Here is a 13,645-nt window from a genome sequence, read left to right as displayed (position 1 = left end):
TTCAAGCTTTATGATTTGAATGATGCCAGTAGTAGAGAGGAAACATGTTTGTCTTTCTGAACTGTCACTGATGACACAGATAAGTAAAATGGATGTAGGTGTTTCTGTTTTGTTTATTACTAATGAGGCTTTTCAAGTGTTTTAATAATGAAGAGTTTGACATTTGAAATCTTTGCATCTATTGCCGTCATCAGGGTATACCATGAGGAAGAATGCCCAAGTGCCCAAGTTTTGTGCTGATAAGAAGCACAGGGATAATCTAAGAAAGATAATAGCAGCTAGGGGGAAAAAAAAAAAAAAGAACAAAAGAACAAATGTAATCCCTCAGGTTTAGTGCAGTAAAACACATGTAGAGGATCACTGACCTACAAAAATATATTGCCACCAGTGCAACTAGTGAGTGGTTAGACAGTGGAATGACAATAGAACCCACAGGCCTCTCAAGCGCAAAAGAGACCAAAGAAAGAGGCAAAAAGTCAGTATTTGCTGGAAACTATTGTTTTCATCTGTGCTTTTAAGCCAAGGCCAACTATTCTACTCCTCTGCATACCATTAGATTATTTGACTTGATCAATTAATCTAATTTTACACTGCTTTGGGGAAGAGAAAATCAACTAGAGGAACATATTGATGTTTCAGACATATTTGATTCAACCTTCTTTATCTGCAACAAATTTGGCATACTGGTTTTCTTGAGCTCAACTGGAATCAGACAAGGCATATCCCTTGCTAAGAGCCTCCAGCTCTTGGAAGGTGTGTGTATCGACAAACACGGGTAACCAAAGGCAACCATCAAACCCCAGCTGAAACACAAAGAGCAGATTTATTTCATTACCTCTCTGACAGCTCCAGGCAGCAGAGACACACAGGGACACACTGGCTCAGCTAGAGTCAGCTTGTCCTGGAGCACAGCAGAGGTGGATGAGGAGCACTCTGCACCTCACTATAACAAAAGCTGCAGTCATAGCTGTGAGAGTATGTTCTCTCTGCAGGAATTCTACTTTCTACTTCTCAAAACAGGGAGAGGTTAGACAACATTAAGCATAAAAAATAGGTTTTCCCACAGTGACGTTTTTAACATTCACAGCTGCAAGGTCACTTTGATTAAAACTATTCCCTCCTCTCCTCCCAACACTCGGTAACATTCAGCTTAAAAATAACCCATTCAGACTTTAGTTTGTTATCTGGCGACTGAAAACTTGTCCTTTTCCTTCCTTACTAGCCTGTTTCTTTCCTCCTTTCTCTAAACTTTTCTTCTCTGTCATAAGATCCCATTCCCTTAGAAACACAAAACGTGAGAAAATATCTCCACACTGGTATGTGTTTCAAATGTCCTGCTGGTGACTGCTATTGTTTTGATTATCTGGTTCCACTGGGGTATTTTCACAGGGTCCCACCTTCATCCCAAATAAAACAGTGCTGTTTGCATTCCTAAATGAAAACAGAAGGCATAACCAACTTTGAACATTTCATGAACAAGTGTTGTACACTGGGAATTCTGATCGAAAAAAGTACAGCCACAAGCTAAGCTCCAAGAGAGGACTGGTTAGAAATAGTCTTAAATAATAAATCAGAAGATCACTTTTGCTAGGATGGAAAAGAAATCTAGCTTATGAAGACATGGAAAGGTACTGTCAGAAATAACATTGCTTAGACCTCCAACCTAACCACAGTATTGTCTTTAAATGGTAAGAAAAATTTTTTAAGTGTTGGCTTGTAACCATTTTGATAAGAAAAATATAAAAGTAGTGTAAGGAAAATTGATTTAAAAATTAAAAGAAATCCTAGCTCAGTTTTACTCTCCCTTATTGCTCCAAACTTACTTGAGTTTTAGTACAAAAGTGGTTAGAATGTAAAAATTATTTCTTTCTAAGTGGAGAGCCAAAGCCAAAAAATAAACAATTTTCATCAAAATTTGTTTAGTTGAAATACATTTGTTCTATCATAAACTGGATGAAAAATATGTAATGAGCTGTATTTGCTCTTTTCCTTCATCACTGGGCAATACTGATATTTCTTCCTGCACCCCAATAAAAGGGAGATGCAGTGACTCCTCTAAAAATCCAACCACTGGACAGCAGAGTGAGACTTGCAAGGAGCAGCCTTCCCTCTGGCAGAGATTGAGCTTACATCAGCATCACTCATGAAAATTAATACTATATAAGAGAGTAGATAAGAAAATGTGTTTCATAACTCTTCCTTTTAGATGCCTATATTACTTCTAGACTCCTGCTATTACACACGTCCCTTTCTGTTGTTCCCCCTTGTCACCTTTTGCAGTCAGGAGGGAGGAACAGCCATTTTTAAAGTGTTTCTTCTGACCCATTTTAAATGTTTGCATTAGAATGAGATAAGCTGTACTTCAGTACTGTCTTTCTTTAGGGTGAGCCATAGGAGTTCAGACATGAACATCTACATTGCACACCCTCACTGGAGATATCTGCAATTTGTCATATAAATCCCAGACAAAAAATAAAACAAGACCAAGAGAGAAAAAGAGGAAAAAGGACTAAGAGAACAAATAATGCTGGAGTTCCTAGTATGTGATGTAACCTAAAATTCAAAAGCTAAGTAAAAATATTAAAGTTTAAAATATAAAAAATATAAAAAGTCAAACAGAATCTCAAAAATATCTTAAATGTCTCAATTCATCTGCACAAAGTGGGTCAGAAGCATGTTATCTTTTCCCCTTAATTTTAGACTAAAAGATCACCTAACTCACCAGCACTACAAGCTTGTTCTGTGTGGTACATCTGTTAGTGTCCTCATAAAAAATAAATTTCAAAATGTATGAACTTGAGGAATTTTGCTTTATGCTAAAGGAAAAACAAACCATTTTTAAATGCATCTTCAGAGGTTTCTTTATTTTCAAAATTACTCTGAGCATTCTTTTTCCTAGTTTGTCTCCATTTCCTTCTGACTCATTCAAAACAATTCTAAACAATTCTATTTATTTTCATGCATGTTAATGTACCCACAAACACTAATTCTAGATAAAAGAAAAGGGGTTAAAATTTTATGCACTACTGGTATAGCTGGACTCAAAGCCATCAACTAAGCAAGGGTTAAAGTGCAATTAAGAGATTTATCGATTAATTACAATTATTTAGAGTTTTTTTAATTTTCAAATTATCATGTCATACAAACTCAACAATTTTTGAAAAAATATTATTTTTCGTCTTTTTTTTCAGAATAGGAAGAAATTCAAACAACAGAGAGTGGAAAAAATATTAAGAAAATAAACCATGCAGAAATCTTTCACTCCCTAAGTGAAAGAGACTACTTTTTTTTTCTTTGCAGTCTTTTGTCTCTTTTAGACTTCATATTTTCGATACTTCAATTGTTGGTAAACACTTTCTTTCTCTAAGAATTTTAGTATTCAGTTATGCAATACTGCACTTCAGGTAATCTTATTTGTAAATGAATCTGTAGGATTGATGTTAATATGTAGTTTATTTTGTTAGGCACAATCTTGAAAAGTCATAAACCCACTTTGCATCCTTACATACTCGTATGTTAAAGAGGTATAATTTATAATAAACATCTGCTTTATAATACTGATGTGACAGAAGGCATTAGACAAGGAAAAAGGGCTTTAGGTGTGGTACACCAAGCACAAATATGCACATGTATAAGCAAACTTTCAAATTATAGCTGAGTGATTTTCTTATGCCAGTCCAAGGATTATTAATACACTTGTCAATGTCAAATTTAATAAAGCTGTTGCATTAATTGTAACTATAGTGTCTTGTACTAACACCTGTCAAGGTGTTTCTGGTGCAGAAAATCTTTGTCATGAATGAGCTAGATAACATAAATTATAAGTGAACTAGCCTTTTACCTCAGGAGATCCAAATTCAAAAACTGCTTTTAGTCTCAAATGAGTTGTTTATCACACCCCACTGAACCTCCAAATATGGCACAGTTCTGCATGGGTGGAAATCTGGACCCAGGAGATGTGAAGGATTGGAATATTAGGCTGTATCACTAATCAAGATTGTGGTGTATTGGCAGAGACAAGTAGGGAAGTGTATACGTGTGTACAGCAAGATCCAGATCCTTCCCTCACAAGCCAGCACTATTCATATCTTAAATTCCACAAGCAGGATGTTTGTTAGCAGATTTGGGACAGAAAAATAAGATGCTGTTACTAATGACAGCTTTTGCAAATCAACCACACACAATTGTCAATGATATTCTCCCATCAGAAGCAATGGTATCCATGTGAACACCAGTCAGTGCTACTTATCTCTGAAAATGCTGAATATCATTGTTGAAGCCTGAATGCAAAGATCTATGAAGACTGCAATCCCATAAGTTTCAGTTTTCTGCAGAAATGCTGTCATGCAAAATAAAATTGTAGAGAAGTATCTCATTCAGGAAAAAAAGGAAAAATTCCCAGTGGAAAGTCAATAAAAATATTTTTATACCAACAATATCATATATTAATATATCTTTGCAGAAATTGCATCTATTTAAATTTCATTCATCCAATTTTCACTGGACCTAAGGCCCCGCAGTTCTAGGTCTGTGCAGAATCACAGATCACATTTATTTTTACAAAAATGCAAAGCCAGCTAAAGGAAGCTCCGGCCACGTTCTTGCATACTACATACAGTACCCATGGGAGGATGGCACTGTCTTTCATCAGTGAGCAGAAGAGTGAAGAGAAGGGTGCTGGCACCATCCACACAAACTTTAGTGACTGTGCTGAAGCAACATTCCAACTTGAAGGTCTCATTGCACGTTCTTCTTTTATACGCTGGGCTTTACTTTTCTGACTGGGCTTCAGCAACACATCTTTAAGAATCTCTAGGCTGAAAGTAGAGGTGCAAACCTTCAGCTTAACAGTAAAATGTTTATATTTTTAGAGAAAAGCAAGGAAAACCCTTATTTGCACAGGGCCAAGTTGTCACTTTTCAAAGCCCTAGGTTAACTTTTAGCATCCCAAACAAAGATCTGCAAAGAAAGTAAGAAGAAAACAACACGCCCTCAGCATACAAAAGGCTGGAGAGTGGAGAGTGACTACAAGTCAGAGTAACTGTTCAAGCATACCACAATAAATCTCAAGTCCTCTATTACAAAACATTAAATATATATCTCTGCAACTTTACTAGAACTGTCTGCTGGAAGATAACAAACAGGAGGGGAGAACCATTTTACTGTTCCTGTCCTCCTAAGGGAAACATCCCAGCTGAACAGCCTGAGATCTCCAGAACTAAGAAAGATGAAAAGAGCCTACTCAGCAGGTGGATTTTTACTATGAGGTTTTAATGCAGTAAAGCAACCCCATGGGAAAAACAGGAAGGATATAAATCTGAGTTTTGCAATATTCAGATGCCAACAGAGAAACCTAGATGGCAAACTTTTGTCTTTCTTCATCAATAAAATACTGCCTCATTTTGCTATTAATAGGTATTTCATTATATTAATGTACACTGGACTTTGTTTAGTACAGAAACTTCCAAATAGCAGTGTTAAATGAAAAAGACTACTGATATTACAAAAACTTTTTAGAATTGCAGAATTGCATGTTATTCAAGAGCTATGTTTTGAACTAGCAGTCCAGTAAGTAATATACATTTCATAAAAGGCCTAATACATATTTAAACAAATAGACAATTAATGCTTCAGAAGCTAAATGTGTATTCAGCTATTTATTGAAACAGCAATCCAATTTCCATCTCCTTTAAAACAATAAAAATAATATCTGCACAAACTTATACAGAAACTAATATGAAAACCAACTCAAAGGCCACAACTCCTTAATAATAAGTAATAAATAAAATTCCAAATGAAGACCAAATGCTGTGCTTACTTATGTTTATTATGGAAAAAGATTGTATAAGAAAATAAGTTGTCATAATTCACATCTCCTGTCTGTGTTTTTTAGCTGGCATATTCTTTTGCAACAGCACAAACCAATAACCAATGTTTTGACACACTGATTTTGTAATGGAGTAAGAAACAGAGAGTGAATAAGTAATGTGTAATCGGTAAATAAAAAGCACAGAGACTTAGGTAATACAGATCACTCCATTCAGACTAAGTTTTCTGATGTTTATTTATTTATGTTTATATTTACATTTTAAAAATCAGCATTAGAAGGCTAGAGATATGCACATATGTACACATATATTTGTGTCTGCCTTCTACCTAAACAAGAAGATGTAACTATGATTTCTATCTCAAAGAGAAACTGGTAATAGAGTCATATTTTTCTTTGATAATCATGGTTTTTTGTGAAAATGTTCAGAATTCTGTTTTTCATAACAAAGTAGGAAATTAGCAAGAAACAAAGAAATTTAAAATGTATTAAACATTGCTTTTGGACACAGTTGTTAGTGCTACTTTCAATCAGAATTTTTCTCAAAAGCTTTTAATCTTACCTTTTCTTCAAGCTGCATTCTCAGGATTTGTTCAAAATGCATCTGATCCTTGCTTACAGCCTTGCCTATCTGCTTCTCTGAAGTTGCATCACTCACAGAGGTACATTTCTTTAAAAATAGTAACTAGCAAAGTTCCTTCATCCATATGGGTACATGTACGTGCTCTCAGTGCTTTGGATAGTGAGACATGGCTGAATTTGGGGCGGGGGAAGCTACTGTTTTGACTATCTGGTTCCACAAAAGGTCCTAGCTATCGATTATAATTATCTTAAATGAACTGAAAGTGGATTTTGGTTAATGAATAAAAGATGCAGATGTAAAAGTATACTTTAAAACTATTCATGCAAAACTCTAACATTATGGCAATACTGCATTTATTAGAGGTAGGAGAGACCAAAACAATTCTAGAAGTTTGACATTCTCTTTCAAGGAATAAAGAAAAGTTCAAATTTAATAAAGGTCAATCAAGAATGAATCCAACTCATTGTTCTAAGATCATACAGTCACTAGAACGGCCACTAAGTGAGTACACTCAGTGGTCATTAAAGAGAAAAAGAGGTCACAAGTTTTTACTGAACTATAGCTAAAAAGAACTATGTAAGTCTTTTAGAAAAGTAAAAAGAAAACAATACTGAAGTATTTAGACAACTCAATAATTACGTTTTATTATATATATCAAAAAAGGTTTCTGGTAGATATTTTTAGGGAAAAGCTTACCTTAGTTCATTTACTGTCTTTTGATTCTAATCTCACAGAATGTTCTAAGAGTCAGAAAGCTCATGTTTTGATCTAGAGGAGAAAAAAAAAAAACAGAGAATATATCTCTGGAAAGATTAGGAGAAAAACAGAGTAACAGATTTCAAATTAAACAATCAAGCATGCAGATTCCAGGGACTAATGAACGTGGAAAACATTGCAAGTGATAAAAGGTTATGAGTTTGTTTTTGATGTGATTAAGTCTGTGATCATCATGCCAGCCCAAAATGGCAGGAAAAAAATACAAGGAGTCCTTGAAACGGTAAAGTATGAAAGAATATTTGTAATGAGAACAGGCGTGCTTCTGTGGAAAAAAAGTAAAAGACAGATATTTGCAAGCTTTTGTAAACACTCTCAAAGGTCTTAAGAAAAGAGTCCCTAGTCCAAAGGTGCTTTGACAGTGAAAAGAAAATTGTCTCCAGATTCACATGCAGTCCGATAAGAGCAGTCTAGTCCCAACCGCCTAATGAGCCACAATCCTTAATGAAACCTGCATGTCAGTACAGTCAAGCACAGAAGGACACTCCGTGTAGCCTTAGTAATAGGATATGGCATGGCTCACGTCTTTAATTGCAAGACACCAACCACATTTGAAAACAAATTGTTTGTTTTGACATGTATTGTTAAAACAGGCATGTGAAACTCCAGCAGACAGGATCTCCCCCTGGAGGTGTTCACAAGCATCTACTACCTTTTAGTCACTTTAGGGAAGTGAAGCATGCATTTTTAGAAAACTTGTTCACTAGCTGCTAAAATGCAGTTGCCAGTAATGCGACTAAGCTGTAACAAGTGGATCCCATTCCCTAAAAATAATTATTTTTTTTATTATGGTGATCAGATCTGCAAATCAAACACAAGTAAAGAAAGATTTGAGGGTGTACTCTCTCTCCAGAACAGTTGACAGGAGTGAGATAGTACAGATTAAAGTGTACTGGTACATCAAACTGAATTTATAACAAGTACCCTAGAAAGCATGGAGATGGTGATCCTCAGAATGATTGCTCAGGAGGGGAACTGCAGAAAGTGGTCCTAATTCTTAAGATTGGAATGGTTATCACCTGTCACTAGCTTTATCTGAAGCCAGAGCGCTCAGTTTCATGTGAAGCTCTTTAAATATACCACACATGGTGAACTCCGGGGTAACAGAGGAAAAAAAAAATGTTGAATAATACACGGTAAGGCCATTTAGGCATACCAAAACAAAAGACAATGTTTGGAAACAACATCTCTAAGGTAAATATTAGTGTTTGCCTCATGCAACAAGAACAAAAAGAAATTCTAGAAAAATAATTCATATTTGTAACAAGAGGCACGGGGAACACAAATCAGGCACAGATTCATTTCTCTTAACTGAAGAAATTCGTTGCTCCTACACTTACAGTCTCATTTCCCTGAGCCAGCTTTGCAAATGGATATTGCAGCTGACTCCCTGGTTATGTGTGTTGTACCCACTCCTGCCAAACATACTATGCTTAACATAGTCACATCTAAAAATGGGCAGGAGAATTTTGGTTACAGACAACAAAAAATCTTGCAGAGGAATTAGATGCACCCATACACATGAGGGTAAGCAATTTCCAGCGTCTAGATCTAAAGGTGTTACTTCCTGTTTTTTGACTGTCTTTATTTTTAAAAGGTTAGACAAGAGTTTTTTCAGTGGTAGTTGGAAAATATCTGAAAATATAGCTCAAATTCAAAAAGCTTGTGAAATCAGCCTCTGATCATCTTATAATTAAGTTGAAGGATAACATCAGTGAAGCATTACATCTTGACAATTTATTTTTTATGAGAATTAATTATAAAAAAATGAAAACAAAACTGTCTTTCATGTAAGAAACCTATAGTAAAAAAAAATGCATAAGGATGCAAGGGCAAATTCAAATAAAGAACTGATAAGAATGGCAAACTGCCAACAATTAATGTAAAAGTTAAATGAATCTTGCACATAACATCTCTTGCACCTAAATAGTTTTCCAATTAATTGTTGTTCATCAGACAGGATGATGAAATGGGTGAAACTTTCTCAATTTTCCTAAGAAGGAAATAAGGAATGCTGTCTGCCATCTTGGCTTAGATGCTTTCAGCAAGGGAACAATTTCATCAGAATAAGTCAAATAAGAAATCATGCTATCTATATGAACAGGATAACTGGGTTTTGCCAATAGCACTTTCATATCTCCAGAGAAACTTGCAAGTACAAATTATGACTGAGCAAACCCTGTAAGGCAAAAAAATTAAGATGAAAAATGAAGTTATAAGCAAATTTAAACTACATAAGTATTGCTCAAGTGAATATGTTGAATTTAGAAAAACTAAGATACTTGAGTGTATTTTTCCATTTTGAAATTAAAACTGCAATGTAAAATGTTAAGTTGAACTTGTAAAATGGAGATATTTGGAAAAGGGAAATACCTTCATTTTCAGCATATAATTTTTTTTTTCTGAAAAGAAATTTTCAGAACCTTTCATTTTACTCCGACTGAATTTAAAACATTCTACTTAAAATTAAACAGAATGCAATTTGTGCAATGTTGTGATTTAGCCACAAAACTAAAAGAAAAAAAAGCAGTGTGAAGTTTTTATACTCACCCTTTTTTTTATTTAAGTGGGAAATGCTTTTGTAGGCACTACACTTTTCAGGTACTCACAACACGTAATGAAAGTTACATTACTCAAGATGAAGTAACACAGACATAACTTTTACTCTGACATGAATGAAGAAACTCTCTGCTGACCATCCCGTTTTTAAGACAAGTATGTACTTGATGAACACCTCAGCACTGACACTCAGCAGATAATGTTTCCAGGTATTCCAGTATTTCACCAAAAATATTAGCAGAATATTAGCTGTTTCATCATGGAAGGAAAATTCAGAAGCCATTGGTCAACATCATGAATATGAGTGAGCTATCGAAAGACTCTTTCTAAGTCTCCCCACAGTACTAGAATAAGGTAGCTGCTTTTTTGTGGAACCTTTCACCCTGAATTTCAGAGCTTTAAAAGCAAAGAGGAGAGATTGATAGACTGGCACAGTGTGTGAGTGTGCGGACAGTAATGTGCATTGGATAACTGCAGGATCACTGGTGGGGCTATATGTGGCACGAAAGTCATGCTTCATCTACATGCTAAGATTTTACAAGTATTATCACTGAAGTTCTCTTAACAATATGTATCCTTTTTCACAGAATTTATCAACACATGGGGGAATACAATAGCATTTTTTTATACAGCCTACAGAATGTAGCATGACTTGTCCTCAGGAGCTGAGCCTAAGGTATAAATCAATAGATCCCTGCTAGTGTGATCAAGAGCCTATCTTTCAAAAATACCAGGAAAAAAAAGACCTCCATACACAGAAACAGTATTTGCAGCTCTCCATCAGTGTTGCAGACACTGGTCCCCAAGGCTTTGTCAGGTTTTAAACAAAAAGAAAGGCAGATCAATAACACAATGATAAAAAATAATTGAAAGGGTTCCTCTCTACAAAAATAAACCCCAACATATTATTGTTGCTGCTATTTCAGCTATTATTAAACATTGTGGATTATGCTTTTATAATGGATTCTGAAGGGTTAATACAGAAAGACCTTACCTATCCTATCACCAAACAATGGGTACAGTTGAGGCGTTAATGAAAGCCTGTTTTCTTTTACCCAATAATGTTTAATTTCCAGTTGTGTCAAACCTTAAACTACATATTAATGGACTGGGAGGAGGGTAACATTACTGTAATGAGAATTTGGTCTGTGTACTTTCATGCCCGCAAGCCTATACCTCACACCTCTTTACCTATGTTTGTGGCACTCTCAAGGTACCAGTTATGCCAACAAATAGCAAAAAGAAAAAAAAAAAGTAAAAAGTCCAGGTGGTATTTTACTCTGAAGCAAAACTTACTCTAGTAAGTTTTTAGACCAGTCTAATGAAGCAGTCAGTAGCAAATCAGGACATTTCAGGCATGTCTCCAACAAGCAATGGAGTGTGGTGTGAAAACCCTGGAAAAGCCTCATCAACAAGGCTATCTCCTAGCAAGAAGAGGTACAGAACTATCAACAGAGCACATTTTAAACCTATCTAACTCTGCTGAGAAGCTGGGATTGCTGCCTCAGTCACAGCTGTCACTTCCAGCACTGCTTTGGTATCTGAGCTCATTCCTTGGCACAACGCTGCTCTGCAGGATGACACACCAACTACATGAGCTCCATTCAGGTGGTATCTCCAAAGCCAACATGTGGAAATGTTTCCTGCTTTTGTAATTGACCCTAGAGAAATCTTGAGTGTGCTCTCCCAGTCACTATCATGTGCCACACCATGCAATGGTTTCCTTGTGCTTTTTCCCTGAGACAACCACACACATGACCCCAAATAACATTTCTTGCAGTGCACAGCTCTTGGCAGATTATATCTTTAAATGGTAGCCTTTCCATACAAAACACAATTGCTGATTTCTCTGAAAGGTGTCAAGTGTGTAGAACAAAGATAAAAATACATGCTTAGATTTTTGCTTCCTTGCTTTATAGATTCAGATGTGAAAAAACACAATATCTACATGCCTGGACTTTAGAAAGAGGAAGGCATTCAGAAACATCCTTTTCTTCCATCTTTCTTTATGGATTGCCTCTAGACAGCAACTGTACACTATGCTATTTACTGTGAATGCATTCTGCAGGTGTTTGTCTCTTCCTGTGCATTGCACAGACTGTAGATGCCTTAGAGAATCCTGGACTGCAATCCAGGGTCTGAGGCATAAAAGTTAGGTATTGTAAAGCTCAACATTATGTCTTTTTTTTTTTTTTTTTTGCATTGAGCTTTCTAGCCCCAGGCATGTTCAGTCTGCATCGACACCTAACATTTAAGCCACTGCAGCATCTCATACTAGACCCATAGAGCATTTCCCCTCCACAACTTTTATTTCTTGCCCACAGAATTCGTATTCTGTAACCACAGCACATAACCCTACGCAGAGTATTGTCTGACCTCAGCCACCAAGAATTCAACAGAACATTTGCACTCCACTCTGCAACACCCTCTTGACTTATTTCTTATTCTTTTGAAAGGTACAAGATAGCAGATGATTAGTAGTAAAGCAGGGGGAAAAAAATAAAATCTGGGAAGCATTATGTCCTCTAAGGTTTCGTCAAGAATGGGACAAGATTTTACCTTGCACTTCTGAAATTGCTGTTGCTTGCACTAAAAGAATTATGTGTGGGTATGTCATTACCAAAGCTCTGCCTTGCTGTTGTTTCCCAGGACTGTGAAATCAATACATACCTTCTGAAGCAATAGTTTTGAAACTTAAAATGTGAATTTCTTAGTTTATATTTTTCCCAGGTTTCAGATATTCTTTTGACTGTGTTTTCCTATTCTCTATGTTGTTAAACAGAAAAAAAAAGGAATCTTCAGATTGTTGAGAACAATAGATCATAATAATTCTAATCTGCTGGAATTTTAATCTGCAGTCTATCAATATTACACATCAAAATACCTCTTTCAAAGCAGTTGCATTCTATCATCACAAAAAAATATCTACAATCAGTATCACACACTATGCACAGGTTAGAAATTTGAATATTAAATCTTTTTTAATGTAGTCACATTTTATGCAAGATAGCTTCTTGGTAGGTCTCAATATCCAATGCATTTATTTTTCCAATAAAAATATTCATACATTCATCATATGGTCTAGTACAGAGAATAGTTTGTCTTAACACAAAAGTCTGAGGTGTAAAACTATATTAAAAGAAACAGTTTATTTCATTGCAGCTTCTGTACACATTTCAGACAAGCATATTAATCCTATTTACAAGCACTAATGACAACTTCCAGTACTTCTGTAAAATAATAAGATAAATTACTATTAATACATAGGCAAGGACTGTGAACTGCAAGATCTGAAACCAATAGTATATCTTAATTTTTTATGTTATTGTTATTATGTTGTTATTATTATTGTTGTTATTATTATTATTATAACATCATCATCACCATCATCACTAAATATAGATCCCAGTTCATCCAGATATTTTTATTATTGCTACAGCTAAATTCAGATCTTGGATTCATATTTATTTAAGCCAAGATAAATAGCATCCTGACAGGGTGGCCCTATACTGTGATCAGTAGGATCTTACAGCATTCTTGCTTCAGGAGGTTATTGGTAGTAAACAACAGCTAGAATAAAGGAAGAAATAAGATCTGGAGGCCCTGCTGGCTTTCTGCTCTGCTCCTCTCCTCTCTTTACTCCAACCCTCTGTTTGTCTCTCTCTCCCCTTTGATCACTTTGTATGAGAAATTGATTCCAATAGAAATGTACAATCAGAAACAAAAAGAAGCAGGAAAAAGAAAAAGGGAAAAAAAGGAACTAAGAAAAGTAAAGGTCACAATTCAGGCCCATAAGGAGATAAGCATGAGAACATTCCTTAAGTAAGCAACCTTTAGCCCATGCAGGAAAAACTGGAAAGTAATCCATTTTAAAATGGATGCAAACTAAAAATTAAAGTTTG

General features: G+C 35.5%; 1 long non-coding RNA gene across 23 annotated transcripts in view; it reads right to left on the bottom strand.

Moving 5' to 3' along the window:
- LOC120505787 overlaps nucleotides 1–6,524 on the bottom strand; it is an 87,775-nt gene extending 81,251 nt beyond the window's left edge. For 20 of the 23 annotated variants that reach the window (XR_005628315.1, XR_005628317.1, XR_005628313.1 and 17 more), the window contains exons 1-2: nucleotides 6,390–6,524; nucleotides 4,622–4,817 (exon numbers count right to left, since the gene is read on the bottom strand). This is a non-coding gene — a long non-coding RNA (uncharacterized LOC120505787). Of the gene's footprint in view, nucleotides 1–835; nucleotides 1,005–4,616; nucleotides 4,818–6,389 lie in introns of those variants that run through there. The other 3 variants (XR_005628311.1, XR_005628321.1, XR_005628329.1) reach the window with 2 other exon arrangements.
- Nucleotides 6,525–13,645: the final 7,121 nt, after the last annotated feature.

The sequence above is a fragment of the Passer montanus genome, unplaced genomic scaffold, assembly GCF_014805655.1.
Source record: "Passer montanus isolate IOZ18808 unplaced genomic scaffold, ASM1480565v1 scaffold36, whole genome shotgun sequence".
NCBI lineage: Eukaryota > Metazoa > Chordata > Aves > Passeriformes > Passeridae > Passer > Passer montanus.
Note: the sequence above shows the minus strand (reverse complement) of the source record. Positions and strands in the feature narration are given on the sequence as shown.